This window comes from Halichoerus grypus, chromosome 6 (genome assembly GCF_964656455.1).
Source record: "Halichoerus grypus chromosome 6, mHalGry1.hap1.1, whole genome shotgun sequence".
NCBI lineage: Eukaryota > Metazoa > Chordata > Mammalia > Carnivora > Phocidae > Halichoerus > Halichoerus grypus.
The window spans coordinates 150221017-150239156 of NC_135717.1; the positions used below are offsets into that span (position 1 = coordinate 150221017).

General features: G+C 35.7%; 1 long non-coding RNA gene across 10 annotated transcripts in view; it reads left to right on the plus strand.

Moving 5' to 3' along the window:
• The window catches only part of LOC118548070 (uncharacterized), a 211978-nt gene that overhangs the window by 109998 nt on the left and 83840 nt on the right, over positions 1 to 18140 (plus strand). For 2 of the 10 annotated variants that reach the window (XR_013449302.1, XR_013449301.1), the window contains one exon: positions 4482 to 4854. The exons of the other annotated variants lie outside the window; for them this stretch is intronic. This is a non-coding gene — a long non-coding RNA (uncharacterized LOC118548070). Of the gene's footprint in view, positions 1 to 4481; positions 4855 to 18140 lie in introns of those variants that run through there. 10 annotated transcript variants of the gene reach the window in all.

Sequence of the window (18140 nt, forward strand, 5' to 3'; positions counted from 1 at the left end):
AATGTCCAACAGACACCTGAAAAGATGCTCAATATCACTAATCATCAGGGAAATGAAAATCAAAACCACACTAGTCAGAATGGCTACTATTTTTTTTTTTTAAGATTTTATTTATTTGATAGCACAAGCAGGGGGAGGAGCAGAGGGAGAGGGAGAAAGAGACTCCCCACTGAGCAGGGAGTCTGGTGTGGAGCTCAATCCCAGGACCCCAGGATCATGACCTGAGCCAAAGGCAGATGCTTAACAGACTGAACTACCCAGGCACTCCTAGAATGACTACTATTAAAAAGACAAGGAATAACAAGTGGTAGTGAGGACTTGGAGAAAAGGAAATCCTCATGCCCTGTTGGTGGGAATGTGCAACCACTGTGGAAAACAATATGGAGGTTTTTCAAAAAATTAACAAAATAGAAATACCCTATGATCCAATAATTCCACTATTGGATATTTACCCAAAGAAAATGAAAACACTAATTTGAAAAGATATGCACACCCTATGCTCATTGCAGCATTATTTATAATAGCCAAGATATGGAAGCAACCTATATGTTCATCAATCGATGGATAAATAAAGGAGATGTGGCTTATTACTCAGCCATAAAAAAGAATTAAATCTTGCCATTTGTGACCATATGGATGGACTAGAGAGTATTGTGCTAAGTGAAGTAAGTCAGAGAATGACAAATACCATATGATTTCACTTATATGTGGAATCTAAAAAACAAAACAAACAAACAATAATAAAAACCAAACTCTCAGATTCAGAGAATACACTGGTGGTTGCCAGAGGGGAGGCGGTTGGGGAGGTAGGTGAAGGGATTAAGAGGTACAAACGTCCAGTTACAAAATAAATTAGTTACAGAGATAAAAAGCACAGCATAGGGAACATAGTCAATAGTGCTGTAATACCATTGTATGGTGACAGATGGTAACTACACTCACTATTGGACAATGTACACAACTGTGCAATCACTGTTGTACACCTGAAACTAATATAACATTTTATGTCAACAATACCTCAATAATAAAGAAAAAAATAAATTTAGAAGTCCCTATATTTTTCAGATTCTCATTTTTTTTTTACCATGTATAGGAGACAGACTTTTTTTGCAAATATTTTCTCATGGTCTGTAGCTTGCCTTTTTATTCTCTTAGCAGTATTTTCTAAGATCAGAAGATTTAATTTTGATGAAATCACATTTATCTATTTTTTCCCTTGTGGTTTTGCTTTTTGTGTTCTATCTAAGAAATCTTTGCCTAGCCCAAGTTCACAAATATTTTTTTCTTGTTCCTTCTAGAAGTTTTATAGTTTTATCTCCTAGATTTAAGCCTATGCTATATCTTGAGTTCCATTTTATGTATTATGAAGTAAAAGTTAGGGTTTACTTATTTGCATACAGATTTCCAAGAGGTTAAATGGACCATATAAATTGTGAATAACATTCTATTATGACCATAAAAATTCTGTACTCTATCCTCTGCTACACTGATCTATTTGACTATTCTTATGCCAATACCACACTGTCTTGATTATCGTAGCCATATAGTAAGTCCCAAAATCAGATGAATCCTCCAACTTCATTTATCTTTTTTCTTTTTAATTGTATTAGCTGTTCTAACTCTTTTGCTTTTCATATATATTTTTTACATTAGCTTGTACATTTCTAAAATACTTCCTGGAATATGATTGGACTTTTGTTGGTTTTAACGGAAGACTTCAAACAATGCTTCAATCCAAAGAAATGCCTTTAGTGATGGAAATTCAAGGAACTACCTAATTGAAGAACATAGGGGACAACCCAATTAGAGAAGTATGGGAAGCATGTGGGAATTATGTAGGCTTTTCATTAACTGTAACTAATAATAGAGCCAGTTTTTGTGTAAAGTTTAAGGTAGAGTACAAATCCGACTTACTTATAATCAAAAAAGCTTTTGTTAGGAAATGCTAACTTTGGACAAGGTAGCATGGTTTATATGTTTATTCCTACATAATTGTTGAAAAGACTACCTTGTCTATTATGGAGTTACTATTATTATGCTTATATAGCCTCCAGATATCATTATATATATTGGCAAATCCCTAAAATATTTTTAGAAAATGGAAGCTTTGCCAATTCTTCAAGTAAAATTTACCACTAAATAGAAATATCTTTAATATTGGGCGCCTGGGTGGCTCAGTCGTTAAGCGTCTGCCTTCGGCTCAGGTCATGATCCCCGGGTCCTGGGATCGAGTCCCACATCGGGCTCCCTGCTCCGCAGGAAGCCTGCTTCTCCCTCTCCCACTCCCCCTGCTTGTGTTCCTGCTCTCGCTATCTCTCACTCTGTCAAATAAATAAATAAAATCTTTAAAAAAAAAAAAAAAAAAAAAGAAATATCTTTAATATTTTGGTTAGCATAATGGATGATTAAAACATTCTTGAATTTTTATCCTCTATTTTTTAGAAGAGACAATTCATGAAACAAAGAGGAAGTACCCACAGATATACTTTTTGCAAAAATAGCCATACATATTTTTAATAATAGGATAATTATAAAAATGGTAATACTATTTGTTTTTTATGCCTAAGAATCTTTTGGGTAATTATAATTGCATTGTTTCTTAGCTATATACAGTGCTAATGTCTCCAATGGGATCAAATACTCATTTTCTGTCTTTATTCAAATATCCAAGCAATTGTTCCAAAATAACATGTTTTAATAATAGAATAAAATGGCAAGGTTAGACATGTAGTGTGCTAGTGACTGAGGGTATGTTTGTGTGTGTGTGTGATTATAACTAGCCATATCAAGTATTAAAAATCAAAACCAGACATTTCAGAGTAATAATCCCTTGTAAAATAAATGATTAGAAGTTAGGTACTAATAATTTTAGTGTTCAAAGTTTTCATCCATTTGTTTATTGATGGGTAAGGAGACTCTGAATGTAAAGAATTTTAAATTCACATACTAGTATTATAAGTTCTATCCCCTGAGAAAATATATTGTGGGATAAAATATAGAATGGTTTGACATTTGTCTATATTCCAAACATCTCTAAATCACATTTACATTCAGTAGATGTTCACTGGACTCTGATATAAACTAATATCCTTCTAATCAAAAATCCTATCTAATTATTTTATATGATAGTTCTCTTTCTGAATGTTAATATTTGATACGGGTTTTGATTGGTTTAATGATATGCAGTGGTCTCATCTCAAAAACTTTGGTTATCCACTTAGGATATCAAACAGATCTATAAGATACCCAATATTGTCCAGTTGTTTGAATGAGCATATTCTAGTCTGCTGTCTAAGTGATACTGTTTTCTCTTCTACAATCAGGAATTATGTTACCAATTTATCAAAGTATAATGAATTTACATTAACATGAAAGCAGCTGTCTGAGGGCATTGTTAGTCTTGGCAGAGAGTCATACTTTTATTTTTTTAATTTTTTTAAAGTTTTTTTTTATTCATTTGAGAGACAGAGAGAGTCAGAGAGAGCACAAGCAAGGGGAGAGGCACAGGGAGAGGGAGAAACAGACTCCCCGCTGAGCTGGGAGCCTGACATGGGGCTTGATCCCAGGACCTGGAGATCATAACTTGAGATAAAGGCAGATGCTTAACCCTCTGAGCCACCCAGGTGCTCCTAGAGAGTCATACTTTTAGAAATGCGTGTTAATGGGGTGCCTGCGTGGCTCAGTTGGCTGAGCGACCAACTCTTGGTTTTGGCTCAAGTCATGATCTCAGGGTTATGGAATTGAGCCCAGAGTGGGCTCCACACTCGGCACGGAGTCTGCTCAGGATTCTCTCTCTGCCCCTGACCCTCCCCTGGCTCACTCTCTCTCTCTCGCAAATAAAAATCTAAAAAAAAAAAAAAAGTGTGTTAAATTATTATCAAGGCATGAAATATAAAACTCCCAGATCTGTTCTTCATTTTTAAAAAGTCTTTCATTTTATGATCTATACTAAGAATGTTAGATTAATGTCACAGAACATTGATTACACCAGTGTTGATATTAGAAGTTTACAATACTCACTTTCTTGAATATGTAGACAGAGTGCACGATGGGTCATTTGAACTTATCATCTTAGAATTCAGTTGATAATGCCCTCAGGAGTTACTGAGCTGTGAAATGTTGTTTTCTCCTATACCTAATGATTTCAAGCTGTCTCCCAGGTAGTCATGATTTTGATTGTTGCTTTTTTCTTCTCCCACTTCTCAGTACAATCATACTGATGAGCCTTAATCCCTTTTTTTTCCCCCCACTGCTTCTAATGTTCTACCTTTTGCAATTTTACTAAGGACAGGTTGACAGGAGGTAATAGAGAAAAACTTTTAGTAAACTTTAAATACCGGTCAGTTTAGTTGCTAATGGCTCTATTCCTCACTCACGATATAATATTCATGAGCTGTTTGTAACAAGAATACTGTTTTAGATGTTGAGTAAATATCTCTTACTATTGTTGTTCACTTCCCATTTTGCATTCATGTTCTCAGTGTTTGAAGCTGTCGGGATTCTGTCCACCAAAAAATCACCCGCTATTTTGTCTCGCCAATCTATGCATTCGTTCAGAAGGTAAAACTATGGGACACTGCATGGCATCACAGGAATTTAAATTCTTCCTTTAAAACACTTCTCTTTTATGTCAATATCCATTTTGCTTAGTGTTACAGTGTGTTGATTTTTACCAATCACAGTAGCATACAAAGTGAACTTCCAAGTCAAGATTTGAAAGACTCCACAGGATCAGACATAATACAAGGCGAGTGGATAAAAAACACAGTGCATCAGTGTGAAAATAACATTCGTTTCACATTTTCTAACCCTGCAGTATTTTATAGAAAGTTAAATGATCTAAAGAAATATGCTTTCCAGGCATATAAATAACTACATAGGGAACATTAAATGTACCAAAAAAGAAGAAAAGAAGCAGAAGCAGAAGCAGAAGAAGAAGAAGAAGAAGAAGAAGAAGAAGAAGAAGAAGAAGAAGAAAGGAGGAGGAAGAGAAGGAAGAGGAGGGGCGGGAGGATCAACATAAGATATTGTAATGACATTCCTTTCCTACTAAGCTATATGAGGTTTAGGGATTTATAGTTCTATCCTCAGTGTCTAGAACTGTGACTGGCACATAGTAGGTGCTTAATAAATATATTTGAAATAAATGAATGACTGAATGAATGATGGACTAATAATAAGTAATTGCATTTGTGGTAGCTTTAATATAACTAATGGGCTACATCCCTTAAAAGAGCTTCCTAGTCACATGAAGATGAATCAAGGTCAACTTCTTAAATTGTCCTTTAAAGATCTATAGAACCCTTCGTTCTATTAGGCATGTTCCCTTGGGCTTCTCAGGTGCCTCATTTCCCTACCCTGCATATCTGGAAAACTGCAATAATAGGAATACCTACCTTATGCTGAGGAAAATTTTTAATTCAAGTAAAATGCCTCAAACAGTGTTTGGCTAAAATAAGTGATTAACAAATATAAATTATCATCTGTTACTTCCCTAAATATGTAAGTTAAACTCATTAAACTTAAACAATTTATGAGTGAGTTCCAAATAGGGTTCTTATGGCCACAAGCATTAAAAACAACAACAACAACAACAACAAAAACCATTTCCACTCTTTGTGTTTATTTACTGGCTAAGTAATGTTATGCCTAGAATAAACATCATCTGTGATGACTTTACATTTAAACTGTAAGATTATAATTTGGAACAACTTTGAAAATTGTCAAGATTTGCTCAAGACTGGACCATGATTATTTACCTCATCAATAACATGCTTTTGAGCATTTGGGGCACCCCGTCAATGTGGACAGTTTGTATCCCACACCACAGCATGTACCCAAGGGGGAGACTGGGATAGAAATACAGTGACTTCTCTGTTCACCAAGCTGTGTGCCTAGAAGCGGCACTACAGGAACGGAAGTTTGTAGCTAATTCATAAAATGGCACCACGTTGACTAGCAGCGGCCTTGTGAATTCGCTCCATTTAACTGAAAAATAAAAGGTTCTGCACTATGTTATTCTTTACTTGATTCCTTTGGAATTTCAGACATTCATCCTAAATCAGAAACTATCTATATCCAAAATGATTTTATAACCTGATAGAGCTCTTTAATTTTAGTAAGCATTATTCATACTAGTTTTTTTCTAACAATTTATTGGGTTTTGTTTTAATTATACCTTTGTTTAGGCTTTGTGCCATTGGATTTGACTGCAAATCAGTGTATTTATCCGCTGTTATATAAAAAATTCATAATGTAACACCAGGTAACCAATTCACATAATTTATATTATAAAATTATTTTTCATGAGAAACATGAGTAGGTTATTTAAAAACAACCTTTTTTCAATAAAAATCACATTTATTTAATGAAACTCAAGGTAAAAGGCAAATTTATTCAATGTTCAAATTCAAAAAGGAAAATATCTAATGTGCTAAGGCAAGTCTCCAGGGAGTTGATTGGACTACTAATAAAGGCTTACCAGTTAGTGAAAGAGAAGAAAAGCTGTCAAGTGATTTACTTATCTTAAAACCAGTTTACTTAAAAAGAAATAATATGGCAATTTATCAAGTGATTCATGATGTTGTGGGGGTATATAATTACTTTCTTAAAAAAAACTCTGTAACTATAACAGAACATTCTTGTTTATCCATGCTTTATGAAATAAGGATGCAGGTATACTCCAATACAAATTTCTTATACTTCCTTAGAACTATTTTTGCATAATGGTTTTGAAATCCCCATTTAGTGCTGATCAGATTCAGACTTAACAGTAAACTATTATCTGAGAAGGGCCATTTACCATGGAGACACGTAAGCATTCTGCAAGAACACGAGCTGAAACATCAGTTCTGTTTCATTACAGCTCTTCCCACTTACTCGCCAAGTGACTTAGGAAATTTATCTCAATTAAAGTAAAAGCAAGCATGTACAAGGTGACTGCTGTATTCTAGACACTGCACTGGGTTCTTCATAAATTTTATCTTATCACATATTGATAATTATTCTGAAGTATGGATTATTATTCCCATTTTACAGATGAAGAGGCCAATGCCAGACTGCACAGCTGATAAGTGGTAGAGCCAGGAATCAGGTTCAAACCTGTCTGACTCACATCTCGTGTTCTCAACCACTAAGCCATAATGACCCTTAAGTGATACATTTCAAGTGTGTATCTTTAAATAAGAACACAATGTCTACTCTCTTTACTATGGAGTTCTATTGTAGATTTTATTTTTGTGAAAATATATTCTTCCTTTTCCACCCTAATGGTATCAACCTTGTCTGTGTGACTTACTTCAGTCAATGGCTTTTGAGTGGATATGACAACATGCCATGAATGAACAAAAGCGTTAATCTAAATGGATTAGTTCAGCTTGGTCTTCCCTTTGCTTTGTCTTCTGCCACAAGAATAGAATATCCCAGACAGAAACTGGTCCTTCAGCTTCGACTGCAAAAAAAAAAAGTCAAGTGGGGCAGCCCTCCAGTCCACCCATAGACCTACAGCAGAGCCACAAACTATAGGCCTCACACAACATGAGAAAGAAACAGAGGTTAGTTTATGTAAACCATTTTGATTTAATAGGTTGTTGCCCAGACTAATATAGGTTGATAGATATGAAGATCAGCTTTTATTTATTTATTTTTAAGATTTTTTTATTTATTTGGACAGAGAGAGAGATAGCAAGAGCAGGAACACAAGCAGAGGGAGTGGGAGAGGCAGACACAGACTTCCCGCTGAGCAGGGAGCCCGATGCGGGACTCGATCCCAGGACCCTGGGATCATGACCTGAGCCGAAGGCAGATGCTTAATGACTGAGCCACCCAGGCGCCCTGAAGATCAACTTTTATAATGGATACATTGTTATTATTTAAGTAAATGGTTAGATTAGTATTTTCCCCTTGAGGAAGAATCCATTCAAACAACTACAAAAGTTAGGTGTTTAAAGTGAGGAAATACTGTCTTTTGTTAGCACAGTTGGGAAAAAATAATTTTAAGTCAATATGGAGTCAAAATTTCAATAGCCTCAGTATCCACAAATTCATATGTCTACAGAGAATTCCCAAAGAGTTTCAAATAAAATTACTACTGCGTCTGAAAACATTTATTACATCCTGCAAGAAACCTACAGAATGAAGCAATTTAAAGACATTTTTTCTCAAGTCATTACCCTCAGAATTGATATGGGAAGAGGTTATGCTTGCCTACAACAAGATTTGGGTACAATTATTAACTAAAGACTTAATGAATCAATCTAGTATTAGGCTGTGGACACTTTCCCCAATTTTATTAAATGTCTAGTTATACTACAACTTTCATCCATAAACTTTCAGTTCTGTGAAGGCAATGCTTGTGTGTTTTTCATCTTTATATTTCCTATGTTTATTACAGAAATTGATACAGGAAGGCATTTAATAAATGGTAAAAATGGGTATTACAGTCCAGAAATCCTACTTTATTAAAGGCAGTATCAAGGCATTAGAGAGCATTTCCCATCTGTGTTTTCGTGTCTTTTGGTTGCCTACTAGTAATACATTCTATTTCTATATTATTTGGCGATTTACAAAGCATTTTGTATGTTTTTTCTCATCCAGGCTTTACAACTATGTAAGCCGTGTTTATTTCTGATTCACATATAGGGACTCAGAGTTACTGCCCAACATCACACTTAAAATCGGGATTTATCAACTCCTTACATCAAAGCTTGTGTTTTTTCTTCTCAGTCTTGCTGAATATTGTAGCAGGAAAATAAATCAGAAAAAGATAGAAATAGTCTTGTCTCATGACCTTTTTCATTATCTAGCAAATTGAGAAATTTATTATTTGAGAACATACTCATAGGCTCCTTCTAATTTTGTATACACTGAGACATTTTTCTCTACAAATTATACTTCTAATGTAAAGTAAAAATTCAGAGAGTGTATTTTCCAGGAATTCTAGAGAATCTCAAAGTAAATGCCAATGATATTTTATAAGCTTTACAGATGTTAGAAAATTTAAGGATAAAGTAAACCTTAAGAGAAGAACAAATACACTAAAGCATTTCAAATCAGAGTATTCATCTTCAAAGAACAAAACCCTATTAGCATAATCTTGTTAAAATGAAGTATCACCTAATTTTGCTTATCATGCATCCAGATTATATTTTACTTCCTGGAGATATGTCAAAATATGTCAATGCCCTAATGTATGAAATAATCCAAAAACTCTTTTGAAGGTAAGTATGCCTTTTCCTAAAATTAAATTGTTGGAAAGCCTAAATTCTTATAAAACACTTCTTTTCTCTTTGGAGAGATCATTAATTTTAAAGAAGCACTTGTCAATTAACAATTATTTATTGAGGACCTCCTTCTGTTCATTACCTTGTAGATAGATAAGATGCCCAGATTGTGGTAGGGAACCTTGAGGTAGCCACCAATGATTCCTGCCTTGTGGTGTTCATGGCTCTGGATGATCCCTTTCTCTTGACTATAGGTTGAACCTTGTGAGATTCTCCTCACAAATAGAATAGTGTGAAAGCCACGGGACAATACTATCAAGATTAAATGACAAAGAGATTCTGGCTTCCATCTTGGGCACCATCTTTTACTCACTTTCTCGGAGAGACCTCACCCTGGGGGAAGCCAGAATGAGCTGCCCTATTGCAAGGCAGTTGGCAAGGAACTGATGTCTATGGTCAATCTAGGACCTGAGGTCTGCCAACAGCCCTGTGAGTAAGTTTGGATGCAAATTCCTCCCACAACTAGTCTTGAGATGACCAATGATCACAGCCCCAGCCAATATCTTGAATGCAGCCTGAGAGACCTTGAACCATAGGAAAGCCTGAGCTGAGCCAGAGGTACCCAGCAAAGGCAAACTCAGATTTTTGATGGACATGTACTGTGAGATAATAAATGTTTATTTAAACCACTGAGTTTTGGGGTAATTTTTTAGTCCAACAGTGGAAAGATAAAACATAATGCATGATCCATCCTCTAAGGTAGCAATAACAAATTAAGATTTTAATTGAACATTACTCAGAAGTCCAAAAATCAGATCATATAAAATGGACAGAATAATGCAGAGGTGACAGGGCTATGGTCAAATCTTAACAACTACATTCTTTAATAGATTATATACTTGCTCCTGAAATTGGAAAAAAAAAAGAAACTATTCTATGTGTTATTTTAAACTATTATGTTTATGCATATTATTGTATTATTAATGAAAACAATAACTTTCTATTAACCACTGGGCTCTGCTGGCATATGAGTAGAATTCATGTTAAAACTAGTTTGGAAGACCAGCATGGCTTCTGTGACTTCACAGTATCTGGCCCTGCATGGAGATAAAACTGAGATCTATAGATTTAAGATAATCCTACTTTTTAGTAAACATGTTTTTATTGCTCTAGATTTATTCTTTCTTGTCATAAAATTTGAATGGGATTTTCTTGGGGAACTAGCTCTAGAAGTAGGCCCTAGTTGACCAATTAGCCAATAAGTATATCCTTTCTCCCTGGCTATCATGATTAGTTCACCCAGATTGGGACAATGTGAATCATGCCCCAAATCTTCTTCATTGATGGAAGGGAAAATCAATTTCTTCACTCTCTCTCTTTTTCTCTCTCTCTCCCTGATTTCTTTGTAGTATTGCATCCAAAATTATGTAGGCTAGAGCTATGGCTAGAGCTATTTACAGTGACCTTTTACTACATTAAGACTTAAATGATGCTAACACAGGGAAGACCACAGAGATGATAGGAGAAGGAGAGGCCCTGGTGCTCTTACAGTGTCAGAAGCCAATTCAGATCCAAGCCAGCCGATTCCCACTCTGCTTAAGACAGTCTCTTTGTGTATTTATGTATTTACATTTCATTCACTCAGTTCACCCAATCAGGCATTCATTTACTCAACAGAATTTGCATGGGGTGCTTATTCTTTGCAAGCCAGTGTACTAATTGTTACAGGAATTAAGTATGTATAGGAGTAAGTACCTACATTCAAGCAACATAAGATCTAGTAGGAAAAGAAGATGTGCCCAGAAGTATTTCTGGTATCTAGAATTATGTAATAAGTAACATATATTTTCTTTCTTCTTTATTTCTAATGCTTTCAGTTTGGGCTATAATCCTTACCTGTTGGTAACCTCTACTGCAAACTTGGCTGCTCAATAAATCCTCCCTACTACCTCTCTTACTTCATGTCCTACCACTTTGCCCTTTGCCGGTTCCATTTCAACTCTTCCTGGAACATCATACCATAGCCTTAATGTCTCGGCACTCTATCTTCCCCTAGTCTAGAATATTCCCCCCCCCCCCCAACCAATAGAGATCTGCGGGGCTCACTCCCTCACATATTTCAGGTCTTTTCTCAAATGTCACATTTAAATGAGGCATTACTGAACCCTTTTCAAAATTGACTACCCACTCATACACACTACCTGTCCCTTTTCCTTGGCTTCTACTCCATTGCACTTACCACTATTTGACTATATTATGTGGTTTAGATTCCTTCTCCATTTGATGTTATTATATGTCAGTCTTCTCCCACCAGAAAATTAGCTCCACAAGAGCAGGGATTTGGAGGAGACAGGCACAGAAGCAGACACTATGTGTGGGTGTAATGATAGAATATAAAAGAGAAGCAAGAAACATAATGCACAGAGTGAGGAGAAACTTTCTGCAAAAGTCAGCCTAAATGGTACAGAATGGATCTCAAGGCACCAATAAAACAGGCAGAATGTAACAGCAGCACTGGTCTGTCACCAGAGCTCAGCTTTCTAGAATACCTTCCATCGACCACCATTTTTATGGGTCTCCTTTTCACAAATATATTAAATCAGAAGTAAAAATCACCAAACCTTATTTTCCCATAAGTCTTAGAGAAGAGGATGGTCTCATTCCTTTTGGCTTGATGTTTTTTCCTTTTTAAAGAATACACATTCATTTAAGTCTGAGATATTTATTTCAACCAACTTTTATTTTTTTTTAATGCTTGGCTTTTTGATATCAAGGAAAAAAATGTGTATTAATGGAGAGAAAATTTTAAACAAAATAGTGTATTTAAACCTAAAAATAAGAGTTGTAATTTTTGTCACAAACCCATAGGGCTTCTATTTTTTTATTTCAATTATTTTTGTAAATTAGTCTTAAAATTACGTTAGCAAAAATATACAACTCACACTTCTAGTTTCTGGCTCCATATACAAGGAGCTTAGAACTTGCCACTTCTAACAACAAGGAAAAAACTGAACAGACTGAAAAATCAGCTCTTCTTGGATCTATATGAGAGGGAAGGAGGACCCAGGGCTAACTGTACAGTTACCAGACGCTGGTTTCCCCCACTATCTGAAAGTGGAGTGTTCCTATGACCTTTGTAAGCCAAAACAACCGAAACAATGTAAAGCAAAGAAGCAATTACCTTTAATGTATATGGGAAAAATTTTTGAGCATTCCCAGATCCAGAAAATAACCTCTCTTAGGCTTTTCTGATATCTAAGCATACATCTCGCTAATGGATGGACAAAATAAATCGAGATAAAGCACAGATGCTCACAGACAGTTTAAACCTATGGTGGCTTGATGCCAAGATTCTGAGTGTGGTTCCCAGGGAAGGAGCCACACTCACTGCCCAGGGTGTGCGCTGCCTCTCTGTAAGGGCTCACCGCAAAACAAACAGTGAGTACTATTTTCATTTTTCGCTTTTTAAAAATAAAAGGTAATATCCTCTTCAGATTTCTTTCAGTTAGTGAAAACAAGCACTAATGTAGGTCTTTCATAAAAGCCAAGTGGCGTAATGCAAAGTTTAGAAAAGCACGGGATACCTGTATCTCTTCTCTCCACTGGTTTCTTTTTCTCATTATCTTTTTGTTTTTGTTTTTTTAAGATTTTATTTATTTATTTGACAGAGAGAGAGAGAGTACAAGCAGGGGGAGCGGCGGGCAGTGGGAGAGGGAGAAGCAGGTTCCCCGTCGAGCAGAGAGCCCGATGTGGGGCTCCAAGTAGGGCTCCACCCCAGGACCCTGAGATCATGACCTGAGCCAAAAGCAGACGCTTAACCAACCGAGCCACCCAGGCGCCCCTTTCCCATTATCTTGATTAGTGTGGTACATTTGTTACCATTGATGAGCATATATTGATACATTATTATTAACTAAAGTTCAGAATTTATGTTAGGGTTCACTCTTTGGGTAGGATATTCTGTGAGTTTTGACAAATGCATAATGATATGTATCCACCATTACAGTATCATATAGGAAATTTCCACTGCCATTAAAATCCCCTATGTCCTACCTGTAGTCTTACTTAAGAAAAAAATAACTATGCCCTTTTACTGTTTTCCTCATGCAGTTTTTAAATATTTATTTTTACCAATGCCCTTCTCCCCACTGCCTTTAGAAAGGCTAAGCAGCTGTGATATGTATAGAAAAGGGTATGTGTGTCAGCTGGTGGGATGTGGGGAGAAATTGAATGTTTGCTCCCTGATAACTGGACAATTAAAAAGCCAAATGACAAATAAGCAAAATTTAATAATTGCTTATAAAGATGGTTGAAAATATTAATTACCAATTAAAATATTACAGAGGCTAACTAAATCAGGTAGGAACTAGGGAACTCTGGAAGATATGACACAGCTTTAACACAGAATTGCATAGGAATAGAGCAGTGACTCAGATTTTTAGGTTGTTTAAAACAGCAGTTTTCAATCTTTGTTGTGCATCAAAATCACCTTGGGTACTTATTAAATTTATATTCTATGTTCAACTCTCAAAGAATCTAAATATTGCCGGCATGGGTGGTGTCCAGATATTTGTGATTTTTTAACAAGTTAGTCGAGTGATTCTGACTGAAGTAGTCCACAGAGCAGACCAGGGAAATAACCTTGAAAATGTGGCTAAGCTTGAGCTCTCAGCCAGCCCTGCATAGTTACCCTTAGTAAATAAACATAGTATCTGAGCTCACTGTCCATACAGACATGGACAGTGAGGTAGACGCCACCTCATCAAGTGACCTGGCAAACCCAGGTGCTGTGTACGTGAATTCAGAATCATTTTACTGATGGTTTCTCTCACTTCCCAGAAAGCAAACTTCCTCTTGAAGGCTGTTCCAGTATGTAGTTGCCATGTGATTCAAGAAGTTTGATGCTTGCTTGAACTCTCTTGTGTTTTCTGTGATTTGTGAATGTGTGCCTACTCCATGGAGTTGATTACTCTGGTGATGACTAACAGCTGACCTCCATTCTCCGCATGAAAACACTGATGGGTCCGGTTCCAGTTACTTTTTCCTTTCAGATCAACTCTCTCCCACCACTTTAACCTTTCTTCAATACAGCCTCTTCTCCATCTCTTGACTCATTTTTATGATTCACCAGATTCTTTTCATCACCTTAGCAGTATTGAAAACTAGCACAATAATCTGGCTGTTACTAACGTGGAACATAGTGTCATGTCTCCAGGCCTCCCTGTAAGGGCAGCTTTCAGATTACCACTAACAAAATGCTTCCATGCTCATGATTCCACTTATTAGACAACTCTACAAGGTGGATTTTAGTGCCCTAATTTTATAGATGAGAAAAATCTAGGCTTAGAAATGCTAAAGAAGTCAAATCCAGTATATGCAACAAATATGTAACACATCAAAAATGTTTCATAAGGAATCCCTGCTTTCATTACTACTCCCCTGTGTTTTATTTTAATATAGGATAGCCAGGAGGTCCGTGGAACTCAGCTCTCACTGGCTGAGCCCCAGGAATAGGAGCCATTGAGTTCCATAGCTATCCATGAATTGTTCTAGAATGCAATCCAACAAGTTTATTCTTACCACAGTCCTCCAGATGAAGTTCTGTTCAAGACCTGGACTAGATCTTAAACTTAAGACATACAGGGATCATCTCCAATTCCTGACTTGGCCATAGCTTTAGATTCCTGCCCGTCACCTCTTTGATTGCATTGGCTCACAGTAGAGAAATAAAAATGATCTGTTATGAATGTTGTTCCACAACGATTCACCTTTTTTTTTTTTCTTCTCTGAGTCTTTCTTTTTGCTTTTCAAGTCAAGTTTACTGAGGTCAATTTTACGTACCTTAACATTTACCAAAATTCACCACATTTGGTGTGCCTTCCAATTAGTTTTGACCACTGTGTATAATCATCTAACCACCACAACAATCAAGATACAGAATATTTCTATCACCCTCAAAAAAATCCTCTTCATGGCTCTTGGTTGTCAGTCCTCTGCTTCTACCACAGTCCCTGGAAACTACTGCTCTGATTTTAGTCACACATTTCACTTTTTCTAGCTGTTACATAAATAAAGAATGACACCTTTTGCATCTGATTCCTTTCACTTATCATAGTGCTTCCATTCAGTTTAATCATATTATGATTTCCATATCACTCATTTCCAAGAGTCCTCATACTTAATCTACCTTATTTTCTGATGACTATCCCTGGACTGTTATTATTCTCAGTATCTTGAAACATTTAACATTTTAATGAAACTAATTAAAGGATCCTCATAGATGGAGTTAAAAAATGTGTATAGTTTATATACACCGAAGTTATGCCTTTTTCTTCAAATATAAAATATGGAAAGTTGCTCAAATATTAGCACTGTGAGTCTCAGCCACGAGTGTTCTTCATCACTGCATGTACTCCTCTTTACCTGCCTGGCATGTACAATCCGTTGGGACAATCCTATTCTGACACTGTGACTCACCAGTCAAGATAAATTCAACAAAGATGGTGAGATTCTGGCAACCTGAAAGCAGTTTTGCTGATGGAGAAAAGGGAGCATCGTATACCTTCTCAGGATTTGGGGGCTATTTTACACATGCTGGGAAGAGGTAGCTGCAGCAGAAAGATCACTACTGTCCTGTAGTTACTCCCCTCCTGGGTTCAAGTGGGAGTTCTTATTTTTAATGGCTTTGAGAGTGATTCTGATCATCATCCAGGCTTGACAACTATAGACCCTCTGCCAAAGCCCCGTTACTCTTCCCATCTGGCCAGTCTGGTAATGGATTCACTTATTTATTTTTATTCAAAGAAAAATAAAATTATATAGAAAAACATATGTTAATGCAACATTATGTGAAAACATGCTCATAGTTCTTTGGATTCTAAATACAGACAATCCGGCATGAATATTCATAGTACAGTTAACTGGGTTGCACGTTCTTATTTGCACTGCAAATTGATGGGGATAAATGAAACAGTCTTGCATACAAATTCTTGTGACTATATGCTTTCAACGTCTTACTGGATGTTGTTTCCCAGTCTTATTTAGCTCCCTTTATATTGCCTTTGCATATGAGTGAAAATCAGCCACAATATTGTAAACACGTATTAGAAATATAATGCATTATTCCATGCCACAAGTGAGGAAGAAGAAAACAGATCACAAACTAAAATAATAAATAAATAAATAAATACAAACAAACTAAAAATGCATCAGTGAACATGGATGCATCAGGAGAAAGGGGGTTTTCTTATGACTGTGAAATGTACAAAATCAATGTTATTTTCCTAAAACTGAGACTAAAATAACTCAATTACGATGCATAATAAAGATGAAGACCAAGTTGACCAAAGACTAACCAGATGAACATTTTTGCCACTAACCAGACAAAATGTAATAATTATTTAGTCTTGATCTTTTATGTTTAATACTGAGGTAATTGAAATCTAAATGTTAACGATCTCTTTCATAATCCAAGGACTTCACCCTTAGATTTATCTTTATGTATCAGAGAAAAAAATCTGATTAAAAGAAATCATCATTAAATAACCTTGAACATAATAAAAATAAATAAATAAATAACCTTCTCTTAAGTGATTTTCTTCCCATAGTTTATGATATTGACTTCGTTAAGATTATTCTAAATTATTTTACAAGAGACATTTTCAAAATGATTACATTTCCACTTGGCATTTCATATTTATGCTTTGTGATTCTAATTGTATATCTTTTATGACCTTTTTTCCACGAAGTCAAGTCCTACCTCAGCTGGAATAATATGCATCATAGCATTGGGAAGGTAGCCCAGATTAACAAACAACAATTTACTAATGCTACCTATGGCAAGTGTCAAATGAGCAAATCTTTTTAAATGTCTCCATGAATCATGTAATTAACACTTTCTTAGAGTAACATGAATGAAAGGTAATCCATACAGTCTTTGAAAGTCAGGATGGTATATATTTCAATATCACAACCCACATGATTATTGAATTTCAGCATATCACATTTTCCTTTCAAAACTATTGCTAAGTATTTTTCTATGTGGAAGTAAGGATGATTCCAAATTGAAATTCTGTAAAATAAATTGGACCTTTACATAAATTTACTGGACTTAGGAACTGATAATAATGGCTTGACTCAAGTTTAAAATACAATAAGAATCTATCTTTATAGCTATAGTCTTCTGATTTAGTTAGAGGTATCTGATTTTTACCAAAAAAGTAAATTTAAAACTGTTTGACTTTTCTAATGTTCACCAGCTTAAGGACTACTGGTATTTTCAGCCAGGGAAAACACTTGGGATTTTCTGTTTTTCACCATCTAAGATACTTTTTAAATGGAAAATCTTAAAATGCAAATACAAAAACAACACAACAACAACAAAGACTTTCTCTGGGTGATATGGTTATTTAGATAAGGGTTTGACTCAGCTATAGAATTTTGAGGATGATGGGTGATCTCTAGAATATTTTTCCTTAGATATTTCATAATCTGGGACCATATTCAGACCTAACTGTCCTATGTAACTTTGATACCATTGACATAAATACTTTAACCATTAGAAAGAAAAAAGAAAAAAAAAATCAGCTACAAAAAAAAGCAAAAACTCATTTTAAGAGCAAGAACATTTTTTTCTCCCTTTGCTAAAAATGTAGCCAGAGCCCCCAGATCCCCAGTTGAATAAATTATAGGACAAACTTCAGCAATTCTAAAGGGCTAGTGTCAGTAGTGACACAGTGAATGATTTTCATCACTGGTTCTTGGATCCAAGCCTACAAGCCTATATAAAACTTCATTTTCAACTTCCCAACATTCTGGAACATTCTTATGTGTACCTCGTACTCTCTATCTGTTCTCTTGCCTTTTCAAATTCCTCAGGTTAAGATATCAGGTAGGATTTCTGCACTACATATTTCCCAT